General features: G+C 42.9%; 1 pseudogene across 1 annotated transcript; it reads right to left on the reverse strand.

Moving 5' to 3' along the window:
* Positions 1–411: 411 nt before the first annotated feature.
* LOC147605678 (calcium-transporting ATPase 8, plasma membrane-type pseudogene) lies at positions 412–4,633 on the reverse strand (annotated as a pseudogene). The gene has a single exon (XR_015265113.1). The product of XR_015265113.1 is annotated as a calcium-transporting ATPase 8, plasma membrane-type pseudogene (transcript).
* Between the last annotated feature and the right edge of the window lie 19,316 nt (positions 4,634–23,949).

The following is a 23,949-nucleotide window of genomic DNA, read 5'->3' on the forward strand; positions in this document are numbered from 1 at the left end:
CCTTTCGCTTGGATTCGACATCAAGAGCGATGGCCTCAAGGAAGGGTGGTATGACGGAGCTAGCATCGCTTTTGCAGTAGTGGTGGTCACCGTCGTGAGCGACTACAAACAATCAAGGCAATTTTAGCGCCTATCCGAGGAGAGGGGCAACATCCAAGTGCAGGTGGTGAGAGGCGGCGAGAGGGTGGCTGTGCCCATACTCGATGTCGTGGTCGGGGACATCGTGGAGCTGAGCATCGGAGATCAAGTGCCTGCCGATGCATTGTTTGTGCAAGGTCGATTCCTTGCCAATCGACGAGTCTAGCTTCACTGGAGAGAGCGATTACTACCTCCCTGATTCTCAAGAGTAAACATTCCTCCAGTTCGGGTCCAAGGTGCAAGATGGCTATGGCTCTATGCTCGTCACCGCTGTCGGAATCAACATTGAATGGGTTCAAGGGTATTCAAGTTTATGACACGGAGTGTATTTGTAGTATAGTATATGGAGTGACATCGTCGACACTCTTTTGGCCACCTAGTTCTACATGCAGGGATAGAGCTATGAAAATAAAGCACAAAAGATTTATGAGAGAGTGAAAGCATGGTATTTTCTTCTTCTCTACTCCTATGGGACTTTTATGGAAGCATAGTTCCCGAAATAAACAACACTTTGTGGCGAGGGCTGGGCATGGTTGGAATGTGATTCGATTGGATGAAAGAATTAATAAATGGGGTCGCTAGGTACAGCGACCGATCGGCTCAAGTTCAGCTGGCGCAGGTTGGGAAAGCTGATTGGATTGGTAGGAACCGGATTTGCCTTGGCAAGCAGAGCGATGGGCCAGCTGAGGGACGCCAGAGCTATGCAGACTAGCCAATGCTGCCAGTCCAAGCGTACAGTGGATGCGAACCTCTCCAAGAACTCCACCATCACCACCTGCAGGACGAGCGTAGTAGCCACGATGCCCATGAACAAGCGGTTGTCGAGTAGGCCCCGGAAGATGTTACGCCGGTAGGGTTGGCGAGCATTCACCTCGTTGAAGAGCTGGCATAGCACGAATGTGTTGAAGATGACCGTGCGGTTGATCATGTCGGCGTCGGGATTTCCTGAGAGACCGAAGATTGTCACTCCGCGGAATTGGAGAGTAAGGAGGACAACAACTTGGTAGGCGGCTTGGACAGCCAAGTTTCGCCACATGGTGTTGGTGATGAGGGGCTGTTGGCGACCCACAGGTGGGCGTGCCATGAGCTCATCAGTGGGGGGCTCCGTGGCGAGCGCCAAGGCGCCCAACGTATCCATGATTAGGTTCACCCACAACAACTGCACGGCCGTCAGTGGCACGTCCCCGGACGTCACGGCCGCCACAAAGTTGATCGTTAGAGCTGCCACATTGACCGTAAGCTGGAACTGGAGGAACTTTTGTATGTTGAAGTAAACAGATCGCCCCCACCTTACCACTTTGACAACGGAGCTGAAATTGTCGTCCAGGATTATGATGTCAGAGCTCTCCTTGGCAACTTCCGTTCCTTCGACTCCCATAGACAAGCCTATGTCCGCCTTTTGGAGCGCAGGAGCGTCGTTGGTCCCGTCGCCCGTCACGGCTACCACCTCCCCCATGGACTGCAGAGTCTCCACTAGCAACAGCTTGTCCGAGGGCAGCGCCCGGGCCACTACTGCCACTCTCGGCAGCTTCTCCTGCCTCTCACTTTTCGTCCAGCTCCGGAGGGTGGCCCCCTCCACGGCCATCTGCTCTGTTGCCTCCAAAATCCCACACTCCTTAGCGATGGCCTTGGCGGTGGCTAAGTTGTCACCCGTTACCATTCTCACCTTCACGCCTGCTGCTTTTACAACCTCCACTGCAGTCTTCACCCCAGGCCTGCATGGGTCTTTCATTCCCACCACCGCCAGCAACGTCAGATCAGCCTCCGGTAGCTGACTCCATTGATCCACACCCTCACCAGTTACCTTCATGCTGCGTTTTTGTGTCATGTCATAGTACGCAAATGCCACGCATCGCAAACTACAAGATGCCATACCCTCAATCGTGGCTTCGAGCTCCCTCCTCTTCTCAGCAGACATCGGCTTCTCAATTGCAATGTTGTCTTCGATGTCCACCCACCTGTGGCACATGGACAGAATGATCTCCGCAGCTCCCTTCCAGTGAACCAAAACTGTCTCGTCGGACATCTTCACGGCCACACCAGCACGTTTCTTTGTTGAATTGAATGTTTCCACCTGCAGGATGGTCGACTCTGCCCTCACCTCCTGGAAGCTCATGCCGGCTCTCAAGCCCCACCAAAGGATAGCCTTCTCCGTTGGAGACCCAGTGACTTCGAACTGTTTCTCTACTCGTTCTTTTCCAGTAGCTCCGGTTATACCATGCCGGCTAGAAGAGCTGGGCATGAAGATACTCCCCATACTGTTTTGGGCAATGCCTTGGAATAGTAGGCTCTGCAATTTGCTGGGCAGGCTGCGCATCAATATATCCAACTCCTCTTCCTCCTCAGACATGTTTCTTTTCCCTGCAATCCATGCCTTCACCACCGTCATCTGGTTCATGGTGAGCGTGCCCGTCTTGTCGCTGCATATGGTCGTGGCTGAACCCATGGTTTCACAAGCCGCAAGCCGGCGCACCAAAGCATTATCAGCCATCATCTTACGCATGGAGTAAGCTAGTGTGAGAGTCACAGCGAGTGGAAGGCCTTCTGGCACTGCCACCACCACTATGGTCACAGCAATAGAGAGGATGTGGACTATAGCATCCATAATTTCAGTAGCACTGGTTTGTCCCGCTTGGAACTTGGCAACTGCACCACCGCTACTGGAATGGCCAGTGAAATAAAATACAAGCAGGATGATGAGAACCACAAATGCCACGGAGAGGCCCACCTTACCGATCAAGGTCGCTGCCTTCGTCAAGCGTGCTTGGAGAGGGGTCTCCTCGGCAGTGCTGTTGTCGCTGAGCAGGGCCATCATACGCCCCCACTCAGTGTTGACTCCGACAGCGGTGACGAGCATAGAGCCATAGCCATCTTGCACCTTGGACCCCGACCGGAGGAATGCTTGCTCTTGAGAATCAGGGAGGTAGTAATCGCTCTCTCCAGTGAAGCTTGACTCGTCGATGGCAAGGGATCGACCTTGCACAAACAATCCATCGGCAGGCACTTGATCTCCGATGCTCAGATCCACGATGTCCCCGACCACGACATCGAGTATGGGCACAACCACCCTCCGGCCGCCTCTCACCACCTGCACTTGGATGTTGCCCCTCTCCTCGGATAGGCGCTGAAATTGCCTCGATTGTTTGTAGTCGCTCACGGCGGTGACCACCACCACCAGAACCACCGCAAAAGCGATGCTAGCTCCGTCATACCACCCTTCCTTGAGGCCATCGCTCTTGATGCCGAATCCAAGCGAAAGGGCAGCGCAGAGCATGAGGATGATGAGGGTAGTATCATTGCAGGCCACCCACAAAAATCCCCAAAATGTTTTGCCCACCTTTCGGGGATATGTGTTCTCTCCGAACACGCGCTTCCGCCTTCTGGCGAGACTGTCGGGCTGATCTGGAGCTGCTTGATCAATGGGCAAGCCTTCGGCCAAGTTGGTGTGAAGCTGCCGGGCCAGACCCTGCAACCCTCCCAACTGCTGCAATTTTTCAGCGTCACGGCTTTGTACAATAGCCGCTATCGAGTTGACAAATTCTGGATCGAATTCTTTATCTACGTGCAGCTGGTCTGAGTGGGCAATAATATTGAGTTTGAGCTCATTGTCTTTGTCTTGCTTGCGACCAGCTTTAAATTTAGCGCTTAAACGCAACCCCACTACTAGAGCAGTCGTTGCTACCTTGAAAGTGATATTGTTGTGGTGGGGAGCCTCCAATGCTTCCACAAGGACGTCCAGAACTACATCCCGTAGTGAAGTCTGAGCGGCCAATGTCGCGCTGCGCTGCCCTGATCCTGGCTTCAGCTGGTGATTGGAAGCTGTAATTGGGCGGAAGTTGCCGGTTCCATCGGGAGACATGAAGCAAGTAGCTTAAGCTTGCAAGGTTGGGAGCGATGACCAGATTCCAGAAGAGAGAGATGATCGAGAATGCGTACAATACGTCAAGATCAGAAATTGAGGCACAAGACGTTGGGTGAGATTTAAGCCAGCAGAAGAAGAAGAGAGAGAATATGGCTTTCTGCAAGCTGCTGCTCTTTCCCTTATAGTAGAAACGTTCGTGGCGACTCGAGCAGCTTCTGAAACCTGCACCTTCTTGCCGACTTCGAGAAGCTTCTCAAAACTGCGCGTCCTTGCCGACTGCGAGCAGCTTCTCAAACCTGCAGCTTCTTGACGACTTCGAGAAGCTTCTGAAACCTGCACCTTCTAGCCGACTTCTCGAGCAGTTTCTTGCCGACTTCGAGCGCTTCTCAAACCTGCACTTTCTTGCCGACTTCTCGACCGCTGGTGGACCGACGTCAGTGCTTACGAAAAAGCTTTCTATGACAACAAAATATAAATAAGTAAAGAGGTTTAATTTATCAACCCGTCGTTTCAAGGCTTATGGAACCTTTATAAAAAGAAAGGATACGATTGATTTTCAGCCTGCTTTTTAAGGCATATGCACTCTCATGAAATCTTGTTCAAATCTATTACACGACTTGAGTAACATGTAACCCTTACACTACGACCTTCACTTTACGTGTGAGAATACTTTAGCTCCCGCTACTTAACGCTTCTAACGCCTTCACTTGTAAAGTTGCTGGGCTAAACACCCTTGTAATTTTCTTTCAAATCTCTTGAAAAGTTATGATCTAAGTGGGACCAACCAATATAATCTAAAAATATTTTAATATTATAATATATGTTTCAATATTGCTTAATAATAAGCTACTTTAAGAACTATATATGCTTGCCAAAAACTAAATCTGCTAAAAAATACAAGCAACATTGCTGTGCTACTAGAACATTTACACCACTTGGACAACTCAGATGTACCTCCGGCAGCAAAGTAACATTAAGTCGGCCCCTGACTTCTTTCAAATCTAATGCCTAGCCCTCAGATATAGCTACCCAGCAATGGAACAACATTTAACACCTAGCTTTGAGTATTATGTTTTTTGTCGGTATTGATTTTGAGACACTACTGAGGTTTAGGGCATACCGACGTTAGAATACCGACGCAAATGTCAAACGTTGGTATGCCCGTCGTTAACTTGGAGGCGAAAAGTCAGGCGGGTAATTTTCAAAAGTTCATATACCGACGCGTATACCGACGTGTATACCAACGAATATACCGACGCTCGTAAGTTTTTTACAGCCGAGAACCTATTGTTCTTTGTTTTGCGCGGCGTTGAACTGCATCCAGAGAAGGTATGCGTGTGTCCATCTCCTTTAAGCTTTCATCTTTTTACATTCAATCCACTCTTGTTGTTGTTGTTGTTATTGTGTGTGTGTGTGTGTGTGGAGAGACTTAGTGAAAGGTGTGTGTAGATCTCCCTTCCTCTCTCTCCTCTTGGACGGTTTGCCTCTCCCCATCTCCTCATCTTCTTATGGCGTTTTGCCTCTCTTTCTTTCCTCATCTTCTTATGTGTGTGTGTGTGTGGAGAGATTAAGGTAAATGAAGATTAGGTTAAATGTGTGATGTGTGTGTATATCTCATTCCCCTCTCTCCATCCTTCTTCTAATTACCGTCTTAATTTTGTATGGAGAGAAGATTTGTATGTGTGTTGTGAGAGATGTAGAGAGTGAGAGAGCTTGTGTATGTGAATCTATTACTAATGTATGCAATGCGTGTCTAGGTTTGTTTCTTCCACGTGTGTCCTACCTTGCAGATCTGCTTCGAACACGCACTATCCAATCCACATTTGAGAGGTAAGCATATTACCAATTATGTTGTTTTATTAATATTACTTCTCTTTTTGTTCTCAATTTGTAATTTTTAATAGAAATTGAGTATGCAAGCATGTTGTTTTTAATTTGTTCTCAATTTGTAATTTTTAATTGAAATTGAGTATGCAAGCTTGTTGTTTTATGCACATCTATGCTAGAGAGAGAGAGAGATTTTCTTCCTGGCACTTACCCAAGGCGTTTCGGTCTCTTTTTTGACTTGAAATCTAATGTCTAAGACATGCATGTGAACGTTATGTCTATATGTATATACTCTAATGTAATTGCCTAAAGCACATATCCATAAGCTAATGTATAAGTTATTTTTAAAATCTCCCTCAACGGCTGGGGAAAAGAAGCCGGTTTGACGCTTTTTTAATATTTTTAAAATCTCTCTCAACGGCTGGGGAAAAGAAGCCCGTTTGATGCTTTAAATGTTATTTTTAAAATCTCCCTCACGGTTGGGAAAAAGAAGCCCTGTTTTATGGTTTACATAATGCTTTGTGTAATGCATAATGATTTGCATTTAATGAGCTACATATACATGTTATCTTGCTAGATGGAGCCTCTCAATCTTGAAGAGAGAATAGCGTGTCCATGTATGCGATGTAAGTACCAAATCTTTCGAAAACGAAGGATTTGCAACCAGCATATTCATGACGCTGGCATATTTCCAATGGAGCGCTTGTAAAATTTACGGTTTCAATCGTACAACCAAGCAAGTGTGCAGCTGCATCTTGATAACATTGCGCCTATGAATTCTCATCCCCAAAAAAGGATGAGAATATCGAAGGAGAGAGTGACAGATGGAGCTCAATTAACAGCACCCGAGGGAATGGAAGAAGGTCAGGAAATGGAAGAAGGTCCAATGGAGGAAATGTTGGATGTCTTCATCGAGCAACAAGAAGCTCTCTTGGAGGAGCATGAACATGAAGATCATCAACCACGACATTCTCAACGGTCAAATTATGAACCATAGGAAGAGGCCATGCGTAAACTTGCACGCCTTCCACTATACAATGGTGCCAAGATATCTGTATTGCGTGCATCTCTTACGATGCTAAATTTACAGTCAATTTTTGGATGGTCTAATACAAGTGTCACTGAACACTTCAAGTAAGGATTTTTTGGAGATTACACCTAATGTTGAAATGATAAATTTTCAACTTGTATTTGACTAAATCTTAATAGTAACGATCAGATATTGCCATACTTGCAGGTATTTGAAAGACCAAATATTGCCCCCCGGCAACGAGATGCCTCCATCTCGTGCAGATGCAAGAAGTTATTGAAATCCATAGGCATGGATTACAATAATATTCATGCTTGTCGCAATGATTGTTGCCTCTTCCGCCATGAATATTCATGAGCATTTGCAAGAATGTCCCCATTGTGGCTCTAACAGATACAGAGAAGATGTTCAGGGAGAAGCTGTCCCAGTAAAGGTTCTTAGGCACTTTCCAATCATCCCAAGAATAAAAAGCATGTTCAGGTGCAAATCTATAGCAAACTTGATGACATGGCATGCCACAACTCGATCCACAGATGAAGTGATGCGTGTGCCTGCTGCTGCTGATTCACCCGCATGGAGACACATTGAAGAGAAATGGCCGGCTTTTAGGGAAGATCCTCGTAACCTCCATCTTGGCCTAGCAATGGATGGTGTAAACCCTTTTGGTTTAAGGAGCTCTTCATGGAGCACATGGCCTGTTTGCCTTGTGAATTATAATCTTCCGCCATGGTTAGCAATAAAGAAAGGTCATTTGTTGCTCTCATTAGTAGTTCCAGGAAAGTACAGGGTGAAGAACATGGATGTATATTTGGCACCACTTATTGATGAGTTACGCACCTTGTGGAACGGAATTGAAGTGAAGGACATGTCAAAGCAGCAGAGTGGCCAAAGACTTGTAACTGTGCAAGGTATTCTCATGTGGACAATGCATGATTGGCCTGGCTATGGAGAATGCTCAGGTTTGTCTATATCGGGTTACAATGCATGTCCTGTATGTGGTCCTCGACTTGATTCAAGATACTCAAAAGCATTACGAAAGAATGTCTACCAAGGATATGTTAGGTATCTTCTAGAAAATCATGAATTGCGGGATGGTAATCTAGGAAGACCTCCTCCAAGTGCACTGAAGGCAAGCGATTGGAAGATCAAATGGGAGGAATGAGGCAACTTGGGATGTCCTGGGATGAAGAGGCTCTCTATCTTTCACCAACTCCCCTATTGGGGTGATCTCCTTATATAAACCATTTGCTTGACCCGATGCATATTTTCCAGAATGTAGCTGACATTCTGTGGAAGACCATGACAGAAAAAAAGGAGACTAAAGGCCAAAGGGACGACTTGGAAGAGATAGGTTGCATGCAAGAGTTGTGGGCTCGCACTAGACCCAATGGAAAGGTGCTACTTCCAAGAGCCCCATGGGTTTTTAGTAAGATGGAGGAACAACAAGTGAAGAGAACAATTTCAGAGTTTCGGACTCCTACAGGTTTTTATGCATTGCTTGAAAAGTGCATTTACAAAGGATGATGATCTTAGTGGCCTCAAGAGTCATGATTGGCACAAGTTTCTACAATTTGTGCTATCCATAGCAATAAAAGATTGCCTCATTGAAGACATTAGAGCTACTATCTATAAGATTAGCACATTGGTTCGTTGGATTTCTTCAAAAGAGATAAAGAGAGACACTTTGGAGACAGTGCGTTTAAACTCCATAGAGGCAGTTTGCATGGTAGAGAAGTTTTTCCCTACAAGTTTATTAACAATCCAGATGCATCTACTAGTTCATGTCGTAGATGAGGTTGCAGTTGCTGGAACAGTCCATTCAAGATGGATGTTCTTTTTGGAGAGGTTTATGAAGACATTAAAGGGATTTGTTCGCCAAATGGCTCGCCCGGAGGGTAGTATGTCAGAAGGGTGACTAATACAAGAGTCCCTTGTTTACATCACTAAATATTTAAGTTCTTCAAATCCAGAGATACCTCGACTATGGTCTCAAGAGTCTAACAGGCGAGTCATTGGTGAGGAACCTCAAGGCCAAGGCATTAAGAGAAAGATGGATAACAATTTGAGGGAAAAAATTAACAAATTTTGCATCTTGAACTCTCATGTAATGGAGAAGTGGATTGAGACATATGAAGCTCTCAAGCGACAGTGAGTACAAGATCGTTTAAGTTTCAGAAGGAATCGCACTACAAGAAATCTCCCATATCCAGAAGGTATGCAAGCTCTTCCAGACTTTCCCATGGGTAGATGGCTAGAAGCTACAATTTTAGAAGCCAAACGTGATGGTTTAACTATAACAGAGGAGGAGGAGGAGCTTACAAAAGGATGCGATTGGCATGTAAGTGTTTAAGTTCTACATGTCTCTCTTTTTTTTCTCTACATGTCTCAGTTTTTGTTTATCCATCAACAATCTTTATGTGCTATTTGTAGTATCACAAATATGGGGTGTTTTGGTCACATGGACGTCATTTTCGAGTAGAACGAATAGACCAAAGAAGAGCAACCTTTGATTGTGGTGTCATAGCATAGTTTGTTCAAGAAAGTCGTGCAAGTGCAAGTGATGATGATAACACAATTACTGGAATGCTTGATTACTTTGGAACCATTCAAGACATATTAAAGGTTGGCTTCAGAAGTTTTGAGTTGTTTATCTTTGATGTGAAGTGGTTCAAGGTAATCACAAATGGGCCACATGCAACTCTACGTAGAGACAAGAGTGGCCTCATCCAAGTGGACTCCACAAAGGTATGGACCGATCAGCAAGATACTTTTGTGCGCCCAGAGCATTGTGAGCAGGTTGTCTTTGAAGCGGATCCAAAAGATCCACGCTGGCTATTTGTGGTTCAAGTCGCCCCCCGCAATAAGCAAATTTTTAAACAACAGGGTGATGTGGATTCACAGGGTGGTGGGGAGCAGCAAGAACAAGCCGATATCAACAATGAAGAGGAGCAACTAGAGCAAGATCCAAATGAAGAGGTGCAAACCAATGAAGCTGGAAAACATGTTGAGGAAGAAGACATAGATGGTGAGGACATCCTTCATCAAGGGACTTTTAATGATGAGGATGCTGAAATGTACATAGACATAGATCTCTTTGGGGCTACTGATCTTAATGAGGATGATAGAATAGATCATGATTTTTAAAATGTACACAGACATAGATCTCTTTGGGGCTACTGATCTTAATGAGGATGATAGAATAGATCATGATTTTTAAAATGATGTATCTTAATGATTATGCAAATAGTTATGACATATTTATAATGATTTTATGACATTGAAGGTGTAAAGTGATATGGTTTACCATTGTTGTTTAGGAAAGTTAATGTTTGTCATATGGTCCTTTCATTGTTTACCATTGTTAATGTTTACCGTCATAATCACTAGTGCAGGTGCAAATTGATATGGTTTTACCATTGTTGTTTATCATTGTTAATGTTTGTCATATGGTTCTTTCATTGTTTACCGTGTAATTTTCATTTCGCACAAGTTTGTCATATGGTTTTTTGTCCAACAGGCCATGGGTGATGACTCACCGCCGCTCGACTACAGTCTTGATTTTTCATTTGACCCTACACCGCAGGGCATGAGTCCCCAGCAGTTATATGATTTTCTCTCGTCCATGACTCCACACTACAAGGGATCGGGCTCATACCCGCGCTCCTAGCCGCTAAAAATGACGTGAAAAAAAGTAGCGGGCCTGTTGCTAGCGCATGTATCATCGCGGCCAGAGACATGCGTGTAAAAGCGCGTGTATAGGACTGCTCAGACGCGCTCATACACGGGCATATACACGCATTCTGTCAGTTCAGATGCATTTAGACGCATTGATACAAGCGTCTATACACGCGTTTTGTTACTTTAGATGCGCTTATACACGCGTATTTCTAAGTTTGACGCGTTTATACACGCGTATTTTACAGATTATCCGCGTATATACACGCGACTTTTAGCAGTTCTGACGCGTTTATACACGCGAACAGAGAGCAAAAAAAAATCCAGAGAGTGCTATTTGGTGCCTGAATGCTGTTCCAGTATTCCAGCAGCCAATAACACTCTCTGGATTTTTTTTTTTGGTGCATTAGACCATCCACGAAGAACATATCCACGAGGAAGATTAAGACAAGAACAACATGAATGCATACATTGTCAATACACGATTCAAGACAGACATGAATGTAATACTATCGATTCACGATTCAATACTACTATCAAGATTTCACACATATATACAAGGGAGTCCATATCTCGAAGTAGCCCATGGCTTCAGTTTACAAAAAAATATATACAACCACATCCTCAATATGGAATGTGATACTATAAGTCTGAGTACTACTCAGACCCAGATGATGACTCGATGCTCCCTTCATGCTCAGATGAGCTCACATCGGTCGGAATGTCCGATGAGTAGTGCTCACGTCCACCCTCTGCAGTGGCGGCGGGTGGATCATCAGCAGCTTGTGCCTGTTCAAGTAATATATAGTATATAAGTATATATATATGTAATTAAATAAACCAAAATCATTCGTTTAGAGTTTTCAAGTACCTGTCGACTGTATGGTCTCATGGCCATCTCAAACTACGCGTCCGTAATACGTCCCTCGGCTCTGAAGATGGCCCACGTGTCACGTCTGCTATGCCGGCGAGCATACGTAGTATCGTGGGTTGTGGGTTTCCTCCTTGTAACCCGTCGTTGTATCATAATTAACACAATTTGTAAGATTAAAACAATCATAGAATCAATGAATTAAGTAAACAATCAAATAAAGTGGCAAGATACTTACGAACTCTGCCTCCCATGACTCGACGCCGCCAGATCCGAAATGCGAAGATCCAATGGTCTCCATCTGGATCCGTCGTGCCTCCACATGTTGCCTGCTCTTCACGCCACCCTCTGCTCGTTTCTTTGCCTCCTTCCACTCGCGTTTATGTGTAGTGGCACATTTCTCGACAGGATAGCCACCCGCAGCTACATTTAGCCGGTCATCGTACGCGAGTTTTTTAAGGTGAGATCTTTTATTACTTAAGATCTCCCTTATTCGCGTCCTTCCCCATACATCCGAGAATGTAGCATGTGGGGGATTGGGGTACCGACTATGTACAGCCTCTATCACCTCCCCAACTAATCGGCTATTTTGATCTTTAAATTTAATAAAATAATTTCTATACAAGTTTGATACTACCCCACGCATGTACTCCATTACCTCCCTCCCCCTCGCATCCATCACTATCCCGCCCCTATCCATCTCACATCATAGCAGATCACTCTCTCCACCTCTCTCATCTCCTCCTCTTCCAAACTTCCTCCTCTAACTCTTCTCCCTCTATCTCCTCTCTCACCTCGTGCCCTACTACCTCCCGCACCTCCCCTACCAAAGCACCTGCTGCATCCTCCACTCCCACTCTTCCTACTGCTGCGGGTGGAGTCACGACGACTCGGGGATTGTCTACGTGACGGTGGCTGTGAGCCCTGACGTGACGGTGGCTCTGAGGGAGCACGTGATGGTGGCTGTGAGGGTGTGCGTGAGTGTGTCTGGGACGAGGTATGTCTCCTTGGTGGACGTGGAAGAGGAGAAGCTGCATGCTGTCTCGTCGGGCATAGACGGCACTGAAGTGCCCTGGATACTCGCGGTAGGGGTATAGACACCAAGCATGGAAGGAGGGAGATGGGCATACATGTACTCTATAAGCTCAACTGGACCAGGATGGCACCCAAAATGATTTAGCATCTCCATCAGCCAATTGCTGTATGCAAATGGATCGGATGAAGAACCTAGAATATCCATAAAGAATCTGTAAAAATAATCCTCATGTACATCATGGGCTGTCTCTTGACTCACACAAATATCATCATTCAAGTCACCTATCAGCCTGCAAACCATAGAAACAGGAAAGGCAGTCTCGTGTATACACCCATCCAGAAACGCGTGTATACACCCGTAAAAAAATGCGTGTATACACCCATCCAAAAACGCGTGTATATCCACGTGAACAGTCTGTGCAGACAGGATACACGCGTTTATACACGTGTTTCTACACGCGACCTGTGCAAAAAAAAAAATTGAAAGCGACCGACCTCCGACAATGTGTCCTTATAAAAGACCCACTGTCGCCCCTGTCAAAATCGTTCACCCAAAATCATGTGCACAAAAGCAAAAGGCCGGAGACAAACCCAAAAAGCAAAGAGAAAATAGCATAAGCAAATCTGAGGAAGGAGACAAGGCAAAGGACAAACTGACTCACCTCTGAAAAAGTGAGTCTTCTTTCTTGGTCGGTTTCCTCCCGTGTGTGCTCCTTCTTTGCTCTTTGCTCCCTCCTTGCACTTAGGTTTCGTTTCTGTTGGAAGAGGCGAAAACGAAAAAGAACAGATATGTTAGTTCAAAATCTTTATTTGGGAAAGGCGGGCTATTTTTAGTTTAAACATTCGTCGCGTTTATAAACGCATGTATGTTCGCATGTATTATAACTTAGCTATGTTTATACACGCGTTTTGCAGGAATTACCCGCGTTAATACACGTGATTTTTAGGAAATAGCCGCATTAATACACACAATTTTTAGGAAATAGCCGCGTTAATACACGCGATTTTTATACTTTCATTAAAAACATATTATGATTTTGTGTTTTCTGGTTTGTACATAGGATGTCACCAACCTCCTCAAGCAGTTCTGAGGAAGATGAGACAATGCGTCATCGTAATTGCGATGTGTGGTTGGGACAACGGATCAAATGTATGTGTAATCGATGTCAAGGATGCATTGTGCGAGCACGTCGAATTACCTTGAATCACATCTCCATGTATGGAGAATGGAATCAAACAGGTTTAGAGGTGAGTAGATGTAAATTGATGGTATTCAAATGACTCATGGTATCCAAATTAAATTAATAGAGTTGTAATATATAAACTCTAATTGAAGCAGGATGCAGTACCACACCCTAACATGGTGCCCTACGCGCGACGAGAGCATGCAAAGCATCGATGAGATGATGCTGGAGCTTCGGGATCTATTGTCAGAGATGAGTGGGAAAGGGATGACAATAGCCCTGCACCCCACAAAGTTGTGGAAGAGGAAGTGTTTGATGATATGGTGCGGAATCTTTTTAAGGATGATCCCAAAGGTATGGATGATGATGATATGGAACAAGAGCATCTTTACAAGGCTTCATCGCACAAAGTTGTGGAAGAGGAAGTGTTTGATGATATGGTGCGGAATCTTTTTAAGGATGATCCCAAAGGTATGGATGACGATGATATGGAACAAGAGCATCTTTACAAGGCTTCATCGACACCGGTTTTTGAAGGGTGCACATTCTCTATTTTACGTGCTTCACTTGAACTACTCAATATACAAACAGTTTATGGATGGAGCAATGCAAGTCTTGACGCATTATTGAAGTAAGCATTCTAACTTACAAATTTGAATTAGTGGTTTAAGGTTTAGGATTTAAGACTAATTATAATTGATGATATTGGATGCAGGCTATTATCAAACATGCTTCCAAAGGGAAATAGACTACCCACCTCAAGAGACATAGCGAGGCGCCATGTGACATCTCTTGGAGGATTGGATTATGATCGCATACTGCATGCGTCAATGATTGCATTCTCTTTCGTGGGACGCATAAGGAGGCTCGACATTGTCCCACTTGTGGTGAAGCAAGGTATAGAACAGATATGAAGAGTTTTGATGTACCTCATAAAGTCTTGCGACACTTTCCTATAATTCCTCGCATCAAACACATGTTTAAGTGCAAATCCATAGCAGAGCTCATGTCATGGCATTCCTCACATCGATCGGATGATGGCATGTGGAGAATTTCCGTAGACATTCCTACTTGGAAGCATATTGAAGATGAGTGGCCCAGCAGAGCCCAAAAACTTGAGACTTGGCCTAGTAGGTATGGATGGAGTGAATCCATTTGGTTTCAAAAGCACCGCATACAGCGTGTGGCCAGTTGTGTTGGTGAATTACAACCTTCCACCATCAATGGCGATCAAGAAGGGACATCTTATGTTATCCCTTCTAATTCCAGGGAAACATAAAGTCAAGCATATGGATGTTTATCTTGAACCGTTGATTGATGAGTTGGAGGAACTATGGAGAGGTGTTGCGGTGGTGGACATTAGTAGGCCTCCCTGCTCTTGACACTTCGACTTAAAAGCAGTGTTGATGTGGACAATGCATGACTTTCCAGGATACAGCGATTGTTCTGGTAAGAATTCTAATTACCTCCCTACTCTAATACTATTGGCTATATATATTAATTATAAATATTGACTTTATTATTCTAACTTTTATTTATATTTTAACAGGTTTGAAAACATCGGGTAAACATGCATGTCCTGTTTGTGGCCCTTCGTTAGTACATGAGTATGCTGACGGTTTGTGTAAGACCATATTCGATAATCATCATCGATTTCTCCCCTCAGATCATCCTAAATATGTTACTAGTAAGAGTAACATTCCTCCACAAACACTTCGTGCAAAAGATTGGAAGCGTATTTGGGAGTCTACAAATATTCTTCCTCCAGATGGCATGAACAGGTATAGTAATGTTTTTTCAATCTTGTTTTGTGTAGTCTCTAATTGGATTAAAGGTCACATAGAGCAATCCCTTGTGTAGGTACTCCATTTTTTTCGGCTACCATATTGGACCCATCTTAAGATCAACCATCTTCTTGATCCCATGCACATCTTCAAGAATGTGGGATCTTGTATTTGGGAACATATTATTGGTAAACGAGACAATGTTAGCGTACGTGAGGACTTGCGGGTCGCAAAAGAAGCAGGTAAAGCAGGCCATCACCACTTTGCGTACTCCCACTGGATGCATGAGATCATTGAAGGGAGCCTTTACAACCACTAAGAAAAGAGAGGCGTTGAGCAACGATATGGGTTGAAGTCCCACGATTGGCACAAGATGCTTCAAGTAAGTGTTTTCCAAGTCTTGTACGTTGAAATTAAATTTTGTAATACCATAAACCATACATACATGTGCTCTTATGTGCGCAGTTCATACTACCTACTAGCATCGACCATTGTGCAAATAAGAGTTTGAAAAAATGTATTTATAAGATGGGCGAGCTTGTGAGGTATGTAAAACCCATGTCAGATCACCCTTCATTATACCTTGCAAAATGAACGTGCATGAGGTATAACGTACTATTTATTTATTTTTCAAATATGTTAGTTCCAAAGCAATTGATCCAGCCACGTTGGATGATGCGCGTGTTATGGCAATGGAGGTGGTTTGTTGGTAGAGGAGACTTTTCCGCGAACCATTCTCACAAGTCAACTACATCTCATTGTGCATTTAGTGGACGAAATCGCTTTATGTGGTACTGTGCATGCATGTTGGATGTTCTTCCTAGAGCGCTTCATGAAGACCTTGAAAGACTTTGTGAGGCAAAGTGCAAGGCCTGAAGGAAGCATGGCCGAGGGTTGGTTGATACAAGAGTCTCTTGTATATATTTCAAAATTTCTTGGTCAGGTGGACAGCTCTTTGCCACGACTGAGCAATGAAGAGGACTTGAGGATGACCTCTATTGTGCCTCAAGGAAAAGGACAGAGTAAAGTAATTGACAGAACATTGATTGATGATCTCAATTTCACTTACATCCTTAATAGTGATGTGATGAGCAGATGGGTTACAAGATATGACAATGCAAAGACAAAAACGCAAGCAGAAAGAGCTCTCTTTCGGAGGCAACATGGCTCTCGTAAGGCGTACCCTAAGCATCTAGCAACACTTCCGAATGATATCCATGTTGATTGGTTGCATGAGGAAATGGAGAGAGCAGAGAGCGACGAGGGACTGCATATCACGGCGGAAGATTGGGAGTATGCACGAGGATGCATGTTAAAGGTACAAGTTGTAAGTGATTTGCTTTTAATATTTATTCACATTGCTTACACAAATATTGCTTCTATTTTGGTCCAGTGCACTATGTTCAATGCTATATGGTGTGAAGGCAAGCATTTTCGAACACAAAGAATTGATGAAAAGAGGAATACACAAGATTGCGGTGTCATTAGTAGCTTTGAGGGAGCTAATGAAAAAATGGATGATTATTGTGGCACAATCCAAGACATATTTAGGCTTGACTTTCGTCGCTTCTTTGTGTATGTTTTGGATGTCAAATGGCAAATGAACGTGGTGGAAAAAGGGCCTGATGCAACGATAAAACGCCATGCAAGTGGCTATGTAACTATTGAATCTACAAAGTTTTGGCAAACAAAGAAAAATAGACTCGTATTGCCACAACAATGTGAGCGGGTATGTTTTGGATGTCAAATGGCAAATGAACGTGGTGGAAAAAGGGCCTGATGCAACGATAAAACGCCATGCAAGTGGCTATGTTTTGGATGTCAAATGGCAAATGAACGTGGTGGAAAAAGGGCCTGATGCAACGATAAAACGCCATGCAAGTGGCTATGTAACTATTGAATCTACAAAGTTTTGGCAAACAAAGAAAAATAGACTCGTATTGCCACAACAATGTGAGCGGGTATACATTTTTTACTAATGTGTTTCATGTACATATATATCTAAGCTCGCGTACCCCTTGACTTTTGATATGCTAATTAATTACTGTAGTATGTGTATTTGAGTAGGTTATCTATCTACCAATGGTGCATGACATTAAATGGTGGTACGTCATCCCTATTGCACCACGTTCCAAAGTGATGTATAATACATTCACTGATATGGAGCATATGGAGGATGTAACAAGCTGCAATGAAGATGATGTCAAACATGCCAATGAAGATGTTGTGATCGATGATCAAGAAATAAGAGATGATCATGATAATGAGGATGAGCGTGCCATTTCTCATGATCATGAGAATGACCCTACCATTGAGGATGATGGTGATGTTGATGAGGATGATCAGGACATCGATACCATTATCAATGGAGTACAGAATATCGATAGTGGAATAAATTTAATCGTAGCCTTACAAATTGATCAAATGGATATTGATGTTGATCGTTTGGCAAGGATGGATCTTATTGAAGATGAGATCGAACCCTAACCAATCCATCACTGTATCGTTCTAAATTGACGACATTTCTATTGTATGTGTTGTCTTTTAATTATCATCTCATATGCATGATTTATTTTTGAATATATTTCATTGTTGTAAATGCATGTAGTGCGATTGTGTAATGATATATACTGTAATGTACTATGAGATGGTTTAAAGAAAATAGTTCTTAATTTTGTAAAGGAATTCAGTATTTTTTTCAGTTTTTTTTACCAAGCGTGTATTAATGCGTGTATGGCAGCGTGTATTGATGCGTGTATTATTACGTGTATATAAACGCGCTTATACACGCGCTGATAAATGCAAATATGCATGCGAATTTAAATACCAAAATACACGCGTCCGATTCTATTCAAATACATGCGCGATCATACACGCGCTCGTAATTTATCGCGTGTATGAAACGCGTGTATAGCAGCATTGTCTTGTAGTGCCAGAGCAGAGAGCCATGGCTCAGAGTTATTGGGGTTCTGGAGCAGGGACATCTGCCTCACCATCTAGCTTCATGACGCCAGTTCCCACACCCGTAGGTACGACAGCAGCTCCCACACCTCATACCACACAGCCTTCCACTCCTACAGCTCGATCTACCACCTCTTCACATAGACGTCGCTCACATAGTAGGTCTTCAGGGGGAGGTTGTTGTGGTGGTAGTGCCACAGATGCTGTGACACCACCACCACGTGAGCGTCATCCTTTGCTCTCATCTGTTGATAGCACACCCATAGGTTCACCTTCCACTCCCTGGGGTGCACAAGACCACGACAACAACAAGATATACACAATTCGGGATGGGGCACCAATAATGAATAATGTAGGGAAGGCAATAAGACACGAATTCGACAATTGTGCACTATACAGTTTCACAACTCTGTCATGACTAAATGGGATCAGCAAGATAAGGAGAAGAAAAATTACATAAATACAAAGATAAAGCAAGAGTTTCAGCCATCAGACCCTATGAATGTCATCTCTAATGAGTGGATACAGTATACAGCTCGCATTTTGATGGGGCATCGTAGGTTAGAGGCGAGGGATGCATTTAGAGAGGGGAAAGAGAAACCTGTTTGGCTAGATGACAGGGAGTGGGAAGCCATTGCTCAGGAGCTCACAGAGACACCAGAGAGGTTTCAACAACAAAGAGAGGCGGCAAGGGCAAGACTCCAAACAGTAGGGGCTTCTCATCTTGGGAGTGGTGGTTATTACGAAACCATGCGCCATGAATTCGTAAGTATTTGTAGAAATTTGGTTTATCTAAATGTATGTATGTGGGCTAAATGTTGATTTCTAAAAGTTGTAATTGTTAATCGTTTGTGTAGGAGTTGGCCATGAATCGCCCACCAAGTAGGCAAGAAGAGAAGTACACTCACAAACATGGCCTTGTGGCCTTATTTGAGATGCTTGAAGAAGAAGGAGAGACCGTCAATTGGGAGGCATTACCATAATGTAAGACGACCTTCAAACTATTGGTATATGATCAAAAGATTCTTGAGTATTAATGTTTAATTTAATTTCTTGTTTATCTGAAAAATAAAAAAACGAGCACGGTTGTCTTTTATGCTCTATTTTAGATAGAATGGTGCTATCTGTTTACTGCTGTTGAGTCCTGTTCATTGCAGGCAGCCAGGCAACACCATTCTGTCTAAAAAAAAATTCTGTTGTAGCATCGGTATATTCCCCGATATAGGTACCGGTATAGGCTCCGGTATAGTTGCCAATATATGTGTCGGTATAGATGCCAGTATGCTCGCCGATATAGGCACCGGTGTAACGTCGGTATAGACACCGGTATAGGCATCAGTAGTAATCCCTAAAACGCTTATACCGACGTCGTCGTTCCGACACAGATACCGGCGTTTATACCGATGATGACAGGGCTTTTTTAGACCCCATTTAATGACGTTGGTATAAGCGCCGGTATTAGGCTATCATGTAGTAGTGAGAGGACCTAGTCTCTACACACAAAACAATGCAAACATAAGTTGTGATAGATGAAATTGTCAAATTGCTCATAATAATAGTTCTTAAAGACTAGATAACTTCTAAAATATATTACCCATGTGGCCTTGTGCGGCATGCATGGGTAAGCACTTTAGCTTTCATGCATGTCCATGGTGTGTACATTTGCATATTCCCCATGGTATGCCCATATAGTAAGTGATGCACCAACCCAAAGACCTCACTTCTCATGCACACCCCCAAAATATCTAGCACATAAATATATAACCTTGAATTTAAATTGTATGAGATTATCTTTTCACTCTAGCATATGACTTATGACCTTAAATTTAAATTAAAAATAAAAGATAGGTCATGCCTTTAAAGTTTTACAAATTAACACAAGACAAGTGGATTTACCGTTGGGATATTCCATAACCATGGGGAAGATAACTAAATAAAAAAATTATAAAGTTGATATACTTCTCCTTTGGAGTACTCGAAAGATAACTGCATCGTAAGCATATGATACTTGGAAAACTTAAATAGAGAATAACTTGAATACTAAAAACAATCCCAAGCATATGATACCTTGAAAATTTAAATAGAGAATAACTTGAGTATGAGAAACAATCCTGCAAAATCAAATAATGTAAGATATATTCATTCTAATTTGAGCTATAAAACATGATTAGTTTTTAAAAAATAAAAGAAAAATTTACCATCCATTCTCTTCTAGATAGAGACATAACAGAGATATAACTAAAAAACTAGCTATGATACAATTAACTATAGAGAAATTCAACTAAAAATTAATCTCTAATTATTGTTTACACAAATAATAAAAGCTTCTTGAAACAAATTTACTTACTATGATCACCAAAACTTTAACCTCTTTGAATCCCATCAACCCTACATTTAAATAAATAAGGTAAGAGTTAATAACACTTTCAATACTTAATAATGAGTATCTCTGTGCTTTCATCATAGATATCACCAAAATGGCTTTAATCTCTTTTAATCCCGTCAACCCTACATTTAAACAAATAAATTAAGACTTAACACTTTCAATAATATTTATTAATGAGTATCTCACAAATCTAAGCAACATACCTTGTGCCTTCGCCATAGATATGGCAGCTTGTTTTGATACTACTTTTGTATATATTAATGACAATGTTGAAATCATAATCAATAAGAGGGGGACCTTCTATCGACACACATATGAGTGCATCCAAACTTCTTAAACTCAAATAATTTGAAGCTTTGGTTTGATTATGTTTTGGATGCTGAAACCCCTTTCATAGGATTCTGTACTAGCAATGGAAGCATGAAAATATGTGTGAATCTAAGCAATGTGGGGGATAATTAGCACACATGGTTTGATTTCTACCTATAGACACCCAAGTGTCCCACAAGTTGCATTAATTTCTCACTTTCGAGCAATTCTAGTTCACCATAATAAGAGGCTACTATTTCAAATTTTAGCAAATCATAATTTCTGAATTGTTTACCTTTTGGAAAGGTAGAAGGTGCCAATGCTTTGAAGCATCCTATGAGATCCTTATCCAACAAACTTTCAAGAAATTATTTATCACCGTATCTAGTCCTTTTCTGCTTATATATAAATAATTATTATTGTTCCAAAAAAAAAGTTTGAGCTTGAGAAAAACTCGAGTTAGAGATACGGTTATTGAATATAGATTCTAGCTTGTCCCATATTTCCTTAGACATTGATTGGAAGTGGATGTTGTGTACAAGGAAATCTACAAGGCTTAGTCCAAGGAGAGAGATAGCCTTAGTGTTTTGTTGTCCCCATAGCTTTGCTTGATTTAGATCTCTTGATCCTGGTTATGTATCATTACCCGATGCTATTCCCCATACTCCTTCCTTGATGAGAAGCAATTGAACCTTGGTTTGCCATGTTAGAAAACTAGTTCTAGAGAAATTTTCAATGGAGGGTGCTAACATCATGATGCAAAGGATGAAGACAATGAGAAAGCAACCTCCACAAGATGATGATGTTGCTTTTGTATGCCCTCTTGATGGAAAAAACGCAATCGGTTAGTGCATGGGAGACTTCATGAGATCGAAACGCAGACTTTGCACCTATTTCACGCTGATTTCATGTGTGATGACGATTTTCCTTGAGTTTCTAATCTGCAGCTTTCCCCTGGCCTTCAGGTTAGTTGTTGAGTTGTTTCTTTTACTGGCCTTCAGGTTCTGGTCGACTGCTGCTAGTCGAAGGGTACATCGTTGGAGACATTGTGACTTGGACTGCTACTCGAAGGGCACGTGGTTGCCAGTCAAAGGGCATGTGGCAACACATCGTTGGAGACGTTGTGAGCTGGCCCATAGTAGTGGCTCACCCGAGCTCAGGTGCTAGCAGCACAGAGGCGACAGGGCAAAACAGAGGAAGCAGCACGGACGGGAGGCATCACAAAGGCAGTAGGTGGCGCAGAGGCGACAAGCCATTGCTGTATTAACAAGCGCAACTAGAAAAATGCATTTGGAGTGCTGCTCCTCGGATCACAGAAACGTAGCAGATCAGAAAAAGTGCAGCAAGGTAGAGGAAAAAAACATGGCGATGAAGATCAACATGGGGATGGATTTAGCCTAGCTCTCATACCATGTTGAAAAGCATGGTGGGTGAGTGCATAAACATGGAAAGGTGAAGCAGAGAGAGACAGAGATGTAGTGAAACTCAAGAGAGAGAGATTCCACCACTCAAATGATACTTTAATGTTACAAAAAGAATCACCCAGGTACATGCTTTTATAGGCACCTAGGCCTTATCTTTGACCCATAGATAGAGGTGGTTCACACCTAATGTGTTTCACACCAAAGATAGAAAAGACCTTTCACACCACCGAGGCCTAGATAATTCCAACACAAACAACATTGCTATACTACTTGAACATTATTTCCAAACTATTACAATTGTTGATGCCTTATAGTAGATAGGTTTTCGCCTTTCTCTTCCCATGATGTGTATGCCTCTATTTGGCTCTCTCAAAGCCACCTTCTTGCCACCCCTATCTACCTATAAATCTAGTCCCCAACCCTTTGTTATCTGTTTTACACCACTTGGATAACTCAAATATACTTGTCCAACAAGGCTACATTAAGTCAGCTTCTTACTCTACCCCAGAGTGCTTGCAAATCTAATGCCTAGCCATCGGATATAGCTGCCTAGCAATGGAACAACAAACACCTAGCTTTGAGTATTGTGTTTTTTGTCAATGTTGATTGAGAAGACCTGGTCCCTACACACAAAGCGATGCAAATATAAGTTGTGATAGATAAAATTCTCAAATTGCTCATAATAATAGTTCTTAAAGATTGGATAACTTATAAAATATAATACCCTTGTGGCCTTGTAAGACACGCATGCCAACCACTTTAGCTGACATGCATGCCCATGGTGTGTGCATTTGGCAATGCCCCATGGTATGCGCATATAGTAAGTACTACACCAATCCAAACATCCTCACTTCTCATCTAAGTTGCATTATACGTTAAATGAGATTCATTTCATACATGAATAATGTCCGTTTTATACATTTGATGCTCCCAGTGCATGTAGGTAGCGACCGCCATGCAGCTACCGGCATGCATTGGGTGCTATTAGTGTATGCCGGTAGCTCTCGGTGCATGTCGGTACTTATCGACATGCATTGGAAGCTACCGGTATGCCTAGGTACCACCCTATATGTACTGGGTACTCCTGATGCATGTCGGCATACCAACATACTTAGGTAGCACCCGACATGCATTGGGCAGCTACGTAGGCATGTCAGTAGATACCGGCATGCTTTGGTAGCACCCGACATGTAATGGGAGCTTCCAATGCATTCCGGTAGCTACATGCATGCCTAGGTATCACTCACCTAATGCATGAGCCTTATGCATAAGGCTCATGCATAGCATTCATAGCTTGCATGAGGCTATGCATTCCTAGCATAAAGATATGCATAAGCCGTCGCATACATGAGGCTAATGTATTAGCCATATGGATAATCCTCATGTATGTAGATTATGCATGAGGCTTATACATAAGCCTCATGTATGCGGCTTATGGATGAGGCTTATGCATAGAACCTCAT

This window comes from Cibotium barometz, chromosome 59, assembly GCF_041138505.1.
Source record: "Cibotium barometz isolate CiBa-2024 chromosome 59, ASM4113850v1, whole genome shotgun sequence".
NCBI classification, from domain to species: domain Eukaryota; kingdom Viridiplantae; phylum Streptophyta; class Polypodiopsida; order Cyatheales; family Cibotiaceae; genus Cibotium; species Cibotium barometz.